Genomic DNA, 13,087 nt, shown 5'->3' on the forward strand with positions numbered 1-13,087 from the left:
CAAGCCATTGAGAATAAATGGATCTTTAAGAAGAAGACTGACGCTGATGGTAATGTAACTGTCTATAAAGCTCGACTTGTTGCAAAAGGTTTTCGACAAGTTCAAGGGGTTGACTACGATGAGACTTACTCACCCGTAGCAATGCTTAAGTCTGTCCGAATCATGTTAGCTATTGCTGCATTTCATGATTATGAAATTTGGCAAATGGATGTCAAGACTGCATTCTTGAATGGATTTCTAGAAGAAGAGTTGTATATGATGCAGCCGGAAGGTTTTGTTGATCCAACAGGTGCTAACAAAGTGTGCAAGCTCCAGCGTTCCACTTATGGACTGGTGCAAGCATCTCGGAGTTGGAATAAATGCTTTGATAGTGTGATCAAAGCATATGGTTTTATACAGACTTTTGGAGAAGCCTATATTTACAAGAAAGTGAGTGGGAGCTCTGTAGCATTTATAGTTTTATATGTAGATGACATATTATTAATTGGAAATGATATAGAACTTCTGGATAGCATAAAGGGATACTTGAATAAAAGTTTTTCAATGAAAGACCTCGGTGAAGCTGCTTACATATTGGGCATCAAGATCTATAGAGATAGATCAAGACGCTTAATAGGACTTTCACAAAGCACATACCTTGACAATTTTGAAAAAGTTCAAAATGGATCAGGAAAAGAAAGGATTCTTGCATGTGCTACAAGGTGTGAAGTTGAGTCAAACTCAATGCCCGACCACAGCAGAAGATAGAGAGAAAATGAAAAATGGTCCCTATGCTTCAGCCATAGGCTCTATCATGTATGCAATGTTGTGTACCAGACCTGACGTATGCTTAGCAATAAGCTTGGCAGGAAGGTACCAAAGTAATCCAGGAGTGGATCACTGGACAGCGGTCAAGAACATCCTGAAATACCTGAAAAGTACTAAGGATATGTTTCTCGTATATGGAGGTGACAAAGAGCTAGTCGTAAATGGTTACGTCGATGCAAGCTTTGACACTGATCCGGACGATACTAAATCACAAACCGGATACGTGTTTATATTAAACGGTGGAGTTGTAAGTTGGTGCGGTTCTAAACAAAGCGTCGTAGCGGGATCTACATGTGAAGCGGAGTACATAGCTGCTTCTGAAGCAGCAAATGAAGGAGTCTGGATGAAGGAGTTCATTTCCGATCTAGGTGTCATACCTAGTGCATCGGGACCAATGAAGATCTTCTGTGACAATACTGGTGCAATTGCCTTGGCAAAGGAATCCAGATTTCACAAGAGGACCAAGTACATCAAGAGACGCTTCAATTCCATTCGGGACCAAGTCCAAGTGGGAGACACAGAGATTTGCAAGATACATACGGATCTGAATGTTGCAGACCCGTTGACTAAGCCTCTCTCACGAGCAAAACATGATCAGCACCAAGACTCCATGGGTGTTAGAATCATTACTATGTAATCTAGATTATTGACTCTAGTGCAAGTGGGAGACTGAAGGAAATATGCCCTAGAGGCAATAATAAAGTTATTATTTATTTCCTCATATCATGATAAATGTTTATTATTCATGCTAGAATTGTATTAACCGGAAACATGATACATGTGTGAATACATAGACAAAATTATGGTCACTAGTATGCCTCTACTTGACTAGCTCATTAATCAAAGATGGTTATGTTTCCTAACCAATGACATGTGTTGTCATTTGATTAGTGGGATCACATCATTAGGAGAATGATGTGATTGACATGACCCATTCCGTTAGCCTAGCACTTGATCGTTTAGTATACTGCTATTGCTTTCTTCATGACTTATACAAAGTTCCTGCAACTATGAGATTGTGCAACTCCCGTTTACCGGAAGAACACTTTGTGTGCTACCAAACGTCACAACATAACTGGGTGATTATAAAGGTGCTCTACATGTGTTTCCGAAGGTACATGTTGGGTTGGCATAATTCGAGATTAGGTTTTGTCACTCCGATTGTCGGAGAGGTATCTCTGGGCCCTCTCGGTAATACTCATCACCTAAGCCTTGCAAGCATTGTAACTAATGAGTTAGTTATGAGATGATGTATTACGATGACAGTTACGATGACAGTTTTATTATGAGTTTATAAGTTTTGATGTACCGAAGTCTGTTCGGAGTCCCGGATGTGATCACGGACATGACGAGGAGTCTCGAAATGGTCGAGACATAAAGATTGATATATTGGAAGCCTATATTTGGACATCGAAATCGTTCCGGGTGAAATCGCCATTTTACCGGAGTACCGGGAGGTTACCGGAACCCCCCGGGGGGTTATTGGGCCTACATGGGCCACGAGGGAGAAGAGGGAAGGAGCCAGGAGGGGGCCGCGCGCCCCTCTCCCTCCTAGTCCGAATAGGACAAGGGAAGGGGGGCGGCGCCCCCCCCCCCCCCCTTTTCCTTCCCCTCTTCCTCCTCTTTCCCCCCTTCTCCTACTCCTACTTGGAAAGAAGGGAGTCCTACTCCCGATGGGAGTAGGACTCCCCCCTTGGCGCATCATAAAAAAATCATGTAGAAACCTTGTCAAGTTCCCTTACGTTGATCCGAAGGAAACATTTAGTATTTGTAGACTGTACCAAAGTTTTAAGCTCTCTAAAATCAATTGGCAAGCTAGGGGGTGACACGTGAGATTGCAAAGCATAGTTTTGATAACAGGTTGGATGGTGTGTTTCTGAGAAGTTTTCTGCTCTGCGTGGCATATGCAAGTAGTCTACCGACATGAATGTAAAATTTACTTCTAGTGTTCTTTGTACCACATTTATAATTGATGAATAGATCTCGGAAAAAGAAAGAGGAACGACTATAACAACTAATAACCGTTTAAGTAATTAATATACGTGGTATTGAAAAATGAATTTCTGGAAGGGACGATACCGTTGTGGGCAAATATAGATGGCAAATATACCCGGGTGAGCCCATCAACGTTTCCTTTCTGTGTTTCTATAACTTTTCCTTTTTTTTTCCTTTTTTTTTCTTTCCAGTTTTCTTTTATTTCATTTTCTTCCCTTTTCTTTCGTTTGGACTCTAAACCATTTATTATATTGACATATACCCACATGTTTCTAAACATTTTTCGGAATCTATGAACTTTATGCAAGGGATACATAAACTTTTAAATACAGGAATTTAGTTTTCTCGATAATGGAACTTTTAAATAAGCAATAATTTATTTATTTCACACATGTCAACATATATGTACATTGTGGACACTTTTTATGAATATATGAAAAAAATTATAAAATTATATTGACCTTTTTTAATACAAAATTTTATTTATTTTACACAGGGACATTTTTTAATACATGATGAATATTTTATTTCCACGTATGAACATATATATCTACATGCATGATCATTTTTTTGCCCCTTTTAACTATTTATTTAGAACTGATTTCGGACAACTAAAAAACTAAATTCTGGCAATACTCTTCAGACATATACGAAATAAAATATTTTTCCGAAAAAAAAATGAATTTAGTAGGCCGTGCTCTTGCCAACCCATGTAAGGGTCCTATGCGTGTTTTCCTGGTTGGGCCGAGGCAGCCCAAACAGGTGCACCTTGCCTGTTGTTATTTTCATTAATTTTGTTCCTGTTATCCGGTTGATACTTGGAGGCCGGAGCTTAAGGTAGGAAGATTATTAACACATTATTATTGTCTGCCATAGACAAAAAGATAGGCTGATAATAATTAAGAGCGAAGTTAGGAAGTAAATACAATTCCGCTGTTTCTTTTGGTTGCGACTAGCACTAAACTTTCTCATTCAATACCCTACATCACCGATTCGATACTTTCCCGGTTATCCCTGGGCCGGCCGCAGAGGCTGCTAGTCAGCATGGCCATGGCAGGCGTAGGAAGTCAGAGAGGTTCGTCGTCGTCGTCGAGGATGCTCCTGCCGCGGAACATCAGCCTCTCTACCGGGCATCTCCCGGAAGCACTGGGCGGAGTCCCTCCGCCGCTCCGGCCAAACGTCATCAACCCTTACGGCCGCCCCTACAGGTGCGCGCGGCTCGATCGCCTTGGCATGTCCACGTGCTATACGAGGTTGAACGACGGAGTTGATCTCGATCGCAGGTACTGGCAGATGTTCCTGATCGTGCTGGTGGCCTACTCTGCGTGGGCGTCGCCGTTCGAGCTGGCCCTGGAGAAGGCCGCCTCCCGGGCGCACCTCGTCGTGGACCTGGTCGTCGACGTCTTCTTCTGCGCCGACATCGTCGTCTCCTTCTTCGTCGCGTACCGCGACAGGTCCACCGACCTCCTCGTCGACGACCGTAGCAAGATCGCCGCGAGGTACTAACTCGTACTCATCGCTGCGAATTAATTTGTTTCCTTTAGGACTCTTGGCGATATCTATGCGTAATAACACCATGCGTATTTTGCGCGGATTGGAATTATAGGTACCTGACGCGGCCGTGGTTCGTGCTGGATGTGGCCTCCACAATCCCGTTGCAGATGGAAAAAAATTCTATGAGACCAGGTCTCACGGATTAGCAGGTGAGACCCATCCTGATGGATGACACGTGACATCCACAAATCACAAAGCATCCACTTCACCTCCACCTGAAATCAGGGGGGGAAGAGATTAGATGCTTTGTGATTTGTGAATGGTCTACCAGCTCGTGAGGGGCAAGAAAAACGGACCTTGCGGGTTCCTCATCCTTCTCCGGCTCTGGCGGCTGCGTCGCGCCAGTAAGCTCTTTGCAAGGTACTCTACGTACGAGCATACTACTCCATTATATATACACATACAATGTACTTTGTCCTAGTACGATATCTTATTTCACTAACCGATCCCCTAAAAGATGTTATTAGACAAATAAAATATGGTTTTACTCCAATAAACCGCACCTAACTGATCTCCTAAAACTGTTAGAGAAGGATAATGTTTACTTTGTGGCCACCCCAACCCTTAAATATACTCATATGATAAGTGTCACACGTCAGATGCGTGGCACTTCAGCCTTGACATTTTTCGATGGCAGTTCCAGTCAGGCAAGGATGGCAATTTTTAGTGACACACAACAAGGTTCTGTCAAAAATAAATTGAAGCGCTAAACTTGCCATGCTTTTGACAACTAAAGTTACCATCCTCACGTCACTAAACTTCCCGTCGAAAACGTTCGAAGTTGTCATCTGCTCGTACCTAATGTCCGATACATATCAGTGTCCTAAGTATACTAGGTTGGCCACCGCTGGAGTAAAAATCTCCCTCCTCCCACCGCTCGACCTTATGCACTCTACCGCCACCGCTGTTGCCATACTACCCAAAATGGCCGGATCCAGCCACCGCCGCTCCCCGCCACCGATTAGAAGCGCTGCTCCACGCTCCAGAGCCCGTGCTCGCCGCGCTCTGTCCTCCTCCTTCGGCGGCGCTTCCTGGTTCCCCGACATGCGGTCATCGCCGGGGCCACAGAGTAGGTACCTCACCGTGTGGCAGCGGGCATGGGGGAAGTGGGTGGCGGAGATCACCGACCAGAATACCCACCAGCGGATTTGGGTCGGTTCTTACTAGTCAGCGGCGCGAGCGTACGACATCATGTCGGTGCGCCTCCACGGTGCAAACCCCCGACTAAACTTCCCCGACATCGCGCCGACGAGGAATGCATGGCGGAGCTCCGCCGCCTGTACCCAGAGCATGTCGAAGAAGAGCGCCGGCAATACAAGTTCTATACCGAAAAAGGCTTTCGCCTCGTTTTATAGATAAAGCAAACCGTCCAAGCCAAACATCCAACAAGGTTCATACACACACACACAAATTCCATAAACACACACAAAGTAGCATAAGGGGTTAATGCTGAGGGCACAGCTCAACAAGTACTGAAATCCAAAACACAAACACAAGCACATCAGCCCGAATCGAGTTCCACAAACCATACAAGTTCTAAAGGCCGGGGGTGACGACGGTCGTCGACCTTTGCTTGCTCTGGGTGGCTGAATCGAGTTCCAATCAGGTACGATGGATTAGTTTGATCAAATTTGCACCAAATTTATGTTTATTTTTTGAACGAGTTAAGTTTAGGGGTTCAGTTAGAAGCTGCATTTTTTAGAGGAACAAATATACACCACTAAAAGACAGACAGTCATATACTCACTAGACTAGAAGAACACCCGTGCGTTGCAACGGGGCCACATTAACTTTAAAAGTTCAATATTAATATTCTCATATATATCAAGTGACATTGGCGACCTTTTTTATCATCAATTCCTCACACACACTCTCTGCCTCCCTCTTCCTCACTCTCTCCCCCTCTCCCTCTCTCTCTCTCTCTAACACACACATATCCATCTTATTGGGTACGGGAGCATAATCCATCTATTTCACACACACAAGCTAGTACATAACAATATGGATTATGTGTATTATATTTGCCACCACAACTGAGGGAATTAATTTCATGTAAATCGGCCAGCCACAGCTCCAAGAATACGCGGAGGAGGTGGCCCGGGTCGGTGTCGGCGCCGTCCGGCACGGGCCACGGGCCCGCTTCCAAGCGCGTCTGCGCGTCGGCCACCCACGCCGTGTCCTTCAAGTGCCACTTCCACCGCACCAACTCACAGGGTCACGGCCATGGCCAGGGCCAGGGAAGCCGCCCTTCTTTGCCCCCTTCACCGGCCGCGGCCAACGCGGTGCCGCGGCACCCGGCCTCGCCGTCCTCGTCCTCCAGCACCGTCGCGACCCAGTGACGCAGCCCAAGCATCGGCCTCGAGAATCAAGAACGCTCGACAACGTAGAGGGAAGGAAAGATCATATACATGTCATAAGAAAGGGAGTTTATTTACTGCTCCCTCGATGTATTGTTTCCTTTGTTTGGAGATTGATTACCATCCGTGAGTTAAGGTAAGGTTTACGTGATTGAGCGATTTTTTGAAAATCAATTATTTGTTTTCTAATTAATGTAACTGAGTGATTTAAGGTAAGGTTAATTAATTTAGATTTGATCTTTAGAGATTGTTCGTGATTGATTCTACATTACTAAATAACTTGCGCCAGTATGAAAAGTTCTGATCTGTTTAGATTTCTTTCGTTGTGTGAGAGGGTGACGCGAAAATAAACCGATGAAGTGAGGGGAGGGAATGAAAAAAATCTACGAAAAAAAACCAGCGAAGGTGGGAGGAGGTACCAAAAAAAAACCATGGAAGGTGGGAGGAGACTACCAACTGTTTCATTAGGAGTAGAAATTATTAGAGATTAGAGATTATTTGTTTCCTAAAAATCTATTATTTGTTTCCTAAAGCAAATTGCATTAATGAGAGAGATTTCGTAGATTTGGTTAAGGTAGGAAAGAATCTATTATTTGTTTGCTAAAGCAAATTGCATTAATGGGAGGGATCCGTTGATTTGGCTAAGGTAGGAAAGAATCTATTATTTGTTTGCTAAAGCAAATTGCATTAATAGAAAAGATCCGTTGATTTGGCTAAGGTAGGAAAGAATCCATTATTTGTTTCCTAAAGAAAATTGCATTAATGAGAGAGATTTGTTGATTTGGCTAAGGTATGCGGTTTTTGCGGTTCGTGGCGGCTTAGTGTGAGGTGGGACGAGGTACCAAAAAAAACCATGGGAGGTGGAACGAAAAAAACCTGGGAGGTGGGAGTTGTCCCTGGTTAACCTACGAAATTTCGTAGATTTTTTTAGGACGAAAAAAAACCATGGAAGGTGGGACTAAAAAAAACCTGGAAGCGAGACTACCAACTGCTCCCTTAGGAATAGAGATTTTTCTTATGTGTAGGAAGAAAAATAGAGCAATGTTGGATACACCATTGATAGGTAATTGAATTGCAGGTAGAAAGTATACCAATAATTTTACATATACATTTTGACCGAAGAAAATTATGCTTCCAAAAGGGTGGAAATTTGTTTCCAACAACAATCACTTGTACTTCCAATGTGAACAAAATCTGAATCACGTGTGGCTACTATACATATGGTATCCTTCAACCCGGCCAAATGCAAGACCGCTGGAGCACAGCCGACGTAGCACGCATAAGAGCATCGCTACCACGCAGCCACATTGAAAAGGGACCTCATGAGTCTATAGCATGCAGCCCCAATTACAGGCTTCAACGAGCAGAGCACGACCATACCACTTCAAGCAGCAACTACAAAATGTCTGACGAGGAGTAGCAGAGGAAACGAAGGTCTGCACACCGGCGAAATTACAGTGCCACACCGGCCAGATTGGGGATGCAGCGCGACGAACGGATCACAAGGAGCGTTGTGGGGGCATGAAGCACACATGCACATGCTTAGCCATCAAGGCGACATGGTGTGTGCGTTCTTGCCGGAGGACTTGCTGGTCGAACGTAGATGCGGTGGTGCGATAAGAGCGAGGTTGAAGCGAGGAGGATCCAGATGGCAGGTGTGGCAGAGAGGGTGGCGAGGTAGTTGATTAGGGTTTGATGGTGGATGTGAGGATGATTCGGAGGGGTTATATAGTACAGCCAGGCGTTGTTGGATGCATGGCTCCAAAACGATTGGTGAGATGCTGGTCTGACGAAAGCCATGTATTAGACGTCTCACAGGAATAGTTTTCCTTTATATTTATAGCCTTACCATACCTGGATTGATTTATTGCCATATAATTACCATATTCGAAATTTTCTGAGTTATGACCTTACCATACCTGGATGGATTTATTACTATAATAATCATATTTGAGATTTCTGAGTTTATAGCCTTACCATACGTGGATTAATTGTGATTGATTACCATAAATACATTGGGTGTTGCCGGTTAGACGAGAAAAGAGGAAAACCGGTGAGAGGGTGGTGGTGGGAGGTGGGACGAAGAAAAATCAGACGAAAAAAAGCCAGACGAAAATAAATCGTGGAGACTATTCACCAACTCAGATTTCCTTCTCTTTCGCTGAACTCGGGAAATCCTTCCTGCATGTGACGCACGGCCTTAACTGCCCTGCAATCTCCACGATTATCTTCCCTACATACACGTGATTGTTTCCTTCTCATTTGTTAACAGATTGGCTAGCACCATTATATATCGGGAGCAAGAAAATCGTCCGAGATATCGCTCCGTTTTATTGAATTGATTGTGTCTGGTTACCTTAAGTTAATTGATTGCGTTTGGAAAGAATTGATTGTCATGCATGATTGCGTTTGGAAAGAATTGATTGTCATGCATGAATCGGGGACGTAAGGGGGGAAACGGAACCTGACTGCGTGCGGTGAATGGGGTGGGGTAGGGGTGGGGATGGTGTGATGAAAAAAACCGGTTGAAAAAAAACCATGGTAGGTGGGACGAAAAAAAACCATGATAGGTGGGACGAAAAAAAACCTGGAAGCGAGACTACCAACTACTCCATTAGGAATAGAGATTAGAAGGGGTCGGTTAGAGATACTCTAACACCAATATACAAAAATCCCCGCCCTATAAGAGTAGCATGTCTGTCGACATAGAACGAAACAAGTAACACCTGTTCGGAGGCCTGAATCCATCTGGGGTGGAACAAAATGTCAGATCTCGAGTCACTTCAGTCAAGTCCTTTTGCAACAGGGCCATTTAGGATTTTGTGTCTGGCTAATAATGTGTACGAGTGTGCTCAATAATGCATCCATAAACGATTTAAGATACGTTTTATAGAGTTGGGCGGCGTGGCATTCTTTCTTTGGCCTTATCTTGTCGGCTGTACAGTGTAGTCGCGCTTCAAGCGACCTTGATCTGAGACTGAGACTGCCCATGTTTCATTGATCTGAGTATTTCATTAATTGTTGATATAGAGCATGGTGATGAACAGAGGCTAGCATATGTGTTGGTCCCTCCGTTTCTAAATATAAGACTTTTAGAGATTTCAATGCGGGCTACATACGGATATATATAGACGTATTTTAGAATGTAGATTCATTCATTTTACTTTGTATGTAGTTCGCATTGAAATCTCTAAAAAGGCTTATATTTAGGAACGGATGGAGTACATGTTTACTCATGATTAATAACAAGGTAAAATCGCACACATTTATTTGTATGAACATTGCAGGTTGGAGAAAGACACCAGGCTGAGCTACTTCTGGACTAGGTTTATCAAGCTATTCTGCGTAAGAACAATACTTGAACACGAAATTCGTCAGCAAACCCGAATTACTAGTTGGCTCATGCGTAACAGAAGTTGGTGATGCAGGTGGCTCTGTTTGCGCTGCACTGCGCGTCGTGCGGGTACCTGTGGCTCGCGTTCCACTACCGGGACAAGGAGCAGACCTGGATCGGCAGCCTCCGGGGCGACTTCAAGGAGCGCAGCGTGTGGTTCGCCTACACGTACGCAGTGTACTGGTCCATGACCACCATGGCCACGGTCGGCTACGGCGACCTGCACGCCGCCAACACCGGCGAGAAGCTCTTCAGCATCCTCTTCATGCTCTGCAACATGGGCATCGCCTGCTACGTCATCGGCAACATGACCAACCTCGTCGTCCACGGTGCCACCACCACATTCCGCATGGTACCTTCCTCACCAGCAAACAGACGCATAGTAAAAGCATCAAACGCAGCTGCAGTTGCAGTTGATGCATATGATGCACCATTAATAACTGGACCTGCAAAGGGACATGGTGGACCAGGTGGCGAGGTACGGGAAGGCGAACCGGCTGCCGGTGTGGATGCGGGAGCATATGGTGGAGAGCTTGCAGCTGAGGTTCCAGATGGCGGAGCTGCTGATGCCCGACGAGGTGCTTTCGGAGCTGCCCAAGGCCGCGCGGTCGGCCGTCGCGCAGCACCTCTACAAGGCCGCGGTCGAGGACTGCTACCTCTTCCGGGGGGTCTCGGACAACCTCGTCGTGCAGCTCGTCTCCGAGATGAAGGCGGAGTTCTTTCCGCCCAAGATGGACATTGTCTTGGAGAACGAGATCCCGACGGACTGCTACATCATCGCGTCCGGCCAAGTGGTAAATTCACTGCACATATTTCACGTCCTGTTTTCTTCCATTAAGTACGTATATTCCCTGACTGACATTATTGTGTATCATTTCAGGATGTGTTGAGAACTGCTAAGGACGATGGCCTGGAGAAGGTAAGCCCGGCCTGAAATTTGCCGGAACCCGCTGAAAAATAAGGTTTTACTCTTCTTTTAACTGAAAAAAATGGACAACGACTATATAACCTGCGATTACTCTGGCTGTGTTTCAGTTTGTCATGCGGGTAGGGCCACATGGCATGGCGGGTGATATCGGCGTGATGTTCAACATCCCGCAGCCATTCACCATCCGGAGCAGAACCCTAACCCAGGTTATACGCATAAGCCGTAGCCACTTGCAGAACACCGTCCGGCCTGCTACTGCAGACGGGGACACTATATTCTCCAATTTTGCTCAGGTACTATATGCACATATGCTGCATTATTCAGGTGTTGTCCAGAAGCAAAAATATCCTGATGATTTAGTGTAAAAAATTGTTTTACTAGATTGTCTGAAGTCCGAACTTGGCATTGATTTTACCTTTCTCTCCAGTATCTTGAATCTCTGAAGGTGCGACATGGAGAGGAGCTAACATTTGCCAGAGATGTCGGGCACGACACACTCCCGTTTCAGAACGGCGACCCGGTACGTGTTGCCAGAGATGGTGGCATGGCGGGCAACCGCGCGGCAGGGAAGCTCGTATGTCTGCCCGGTTCACTCGAAGAACTGATGAAGCTTGGCGAAGACAAGTTTGGAATGGCGGCGAGACATGTACTCACCGCCGACGGCGCGGAGGTGGATGACGTTCGCGCGCTGAGAGACGGCGATCACCTCTTCTTAAGTTGACAGGGAACTGTACTCTAAGTCTAACTGTACTCTAAGTCTAACTACGTGCAAGCTCGACTGATTTTTATTTATTAATCAGTCGACCGACAGTCGATTTATCTTTGGGCTGTAGCGTTAACTGCTGACGAGGATGAGGACAGACAACGCGCGCCTGATAGCTGGCCCCTTCCTGCATGATTCGACATGCACACATTTGGTCTAAATCACAAGTTAAGTTAAGGGTTAGGGTTTGTCTAGGCCTCATCCAGGAACGATCGCTTACAATCATCCTGATAATGGTCAGGCCCAGGTCCTTCTGTTTTTCTTTCTCTTCTATAGAGATTATTTTTCTGGGTTTCTGAGTTTTTAAAAACAATTCTGTTTTCTGTACTAGAATTTGTTTTTCTAAAATATTGTGCACAAATTTCAAACACACCGAACATTTTTTTTAATATATGGTGAACATTTTCCAAAGCACACAGAACATTTTTTTAATATACGAATGAACATTTTTTCTCATGAAGTGTTTTTTAATAAATATATGTTTTACTTTTTTATAGTGTAGGGTGAACTATTTTTCATGTATGATTACCATTTCTTTTATACAAATTGAACTTTTCTAGTGGTGAATTATTTTAATTATACGATGAACATTTCTTTTATCCAAACTGATTTTTTTGGTAACCTTTTTAACATACAATGAACATTTTTTTGTGCATATGAACTTATTTAAATGTAGGTGAACTTTTTGGCTGGTTTTATTTTAATACAAAAATTGAAAAAAAAAAGTTTGCAAAGTAAGAATGAAAAGTGAAAAATAAAAGGTAGAAAAATATATAAATGAAAAGCAGGAAAAGGAAATATACATAAAAATAACAAAAAGGAAAAAGGGGAAATGATGAAAGATTAAAAAAACCGCTCAAAACTAGAAGAACCCGGCTAAAAGAAAAAATAACAAAGAACAACAGCCTGGAAGGTTCCTGAAACCGGCGGAGCTCGTAGGAACCTTCTGAAAACTACTTGCTCACGAAACGATGCTCCTTCCTGAATGGTTCGGCCCACTTTGGATCGCTATTTAGCAAGAAGTACCTTACTCCTCGCTATATGGTACTCTATATAGCATTTGGGTAGCCTAAGGGCCAGTTCTTTTGAGCCATGGCTTGTGCATAAGCTGCAGTTAAATTAAGCCCGTGAGAAGCTGCAGTGAGAATAAGCTCCCTTGGAATAAGCCATCCAATTCTTTTCCTATTTCATTTGTCTAGCTTATTTTCTGATAAACTAATGAAAAGTCCATGATATCCCTCATGGCATCGTTCTGTGCTTGGATTATTATTTTGGCCGCATGGGACAGG

General features: G+C 44.3%; 1 pseudogene; it reads left to right on the plus strand.

Annotated features, from left to right (window-relative positions):
• The first annotated feature begins 3,695 nt into the window (after positions 1 to 3,695).
• Positions 3,696 to 11,886, plus strand: LOC123065518 (potassium channel KAT6-like; annotated as a pseudogene).
• The last annotated feature ends 1,201 nt before the right edge of the window (positions 11,887 to 13,087 follow it).

Source organism: Triticum aestivum, chromosome 3B (genome assembly GCF_018294505.1).
Source record: "Triticum aestivum cultivar Chinese Spring chromosome 3B, IWGSC CS RefSeq v2.1, whole genome shotgun sequence".
Lineage (NCBI taxonomy): Eukaryota > Viridiplantae > Streptophyta > Magnoliopsida > Poales > Poaceae > Triticum > Triticum aestivum.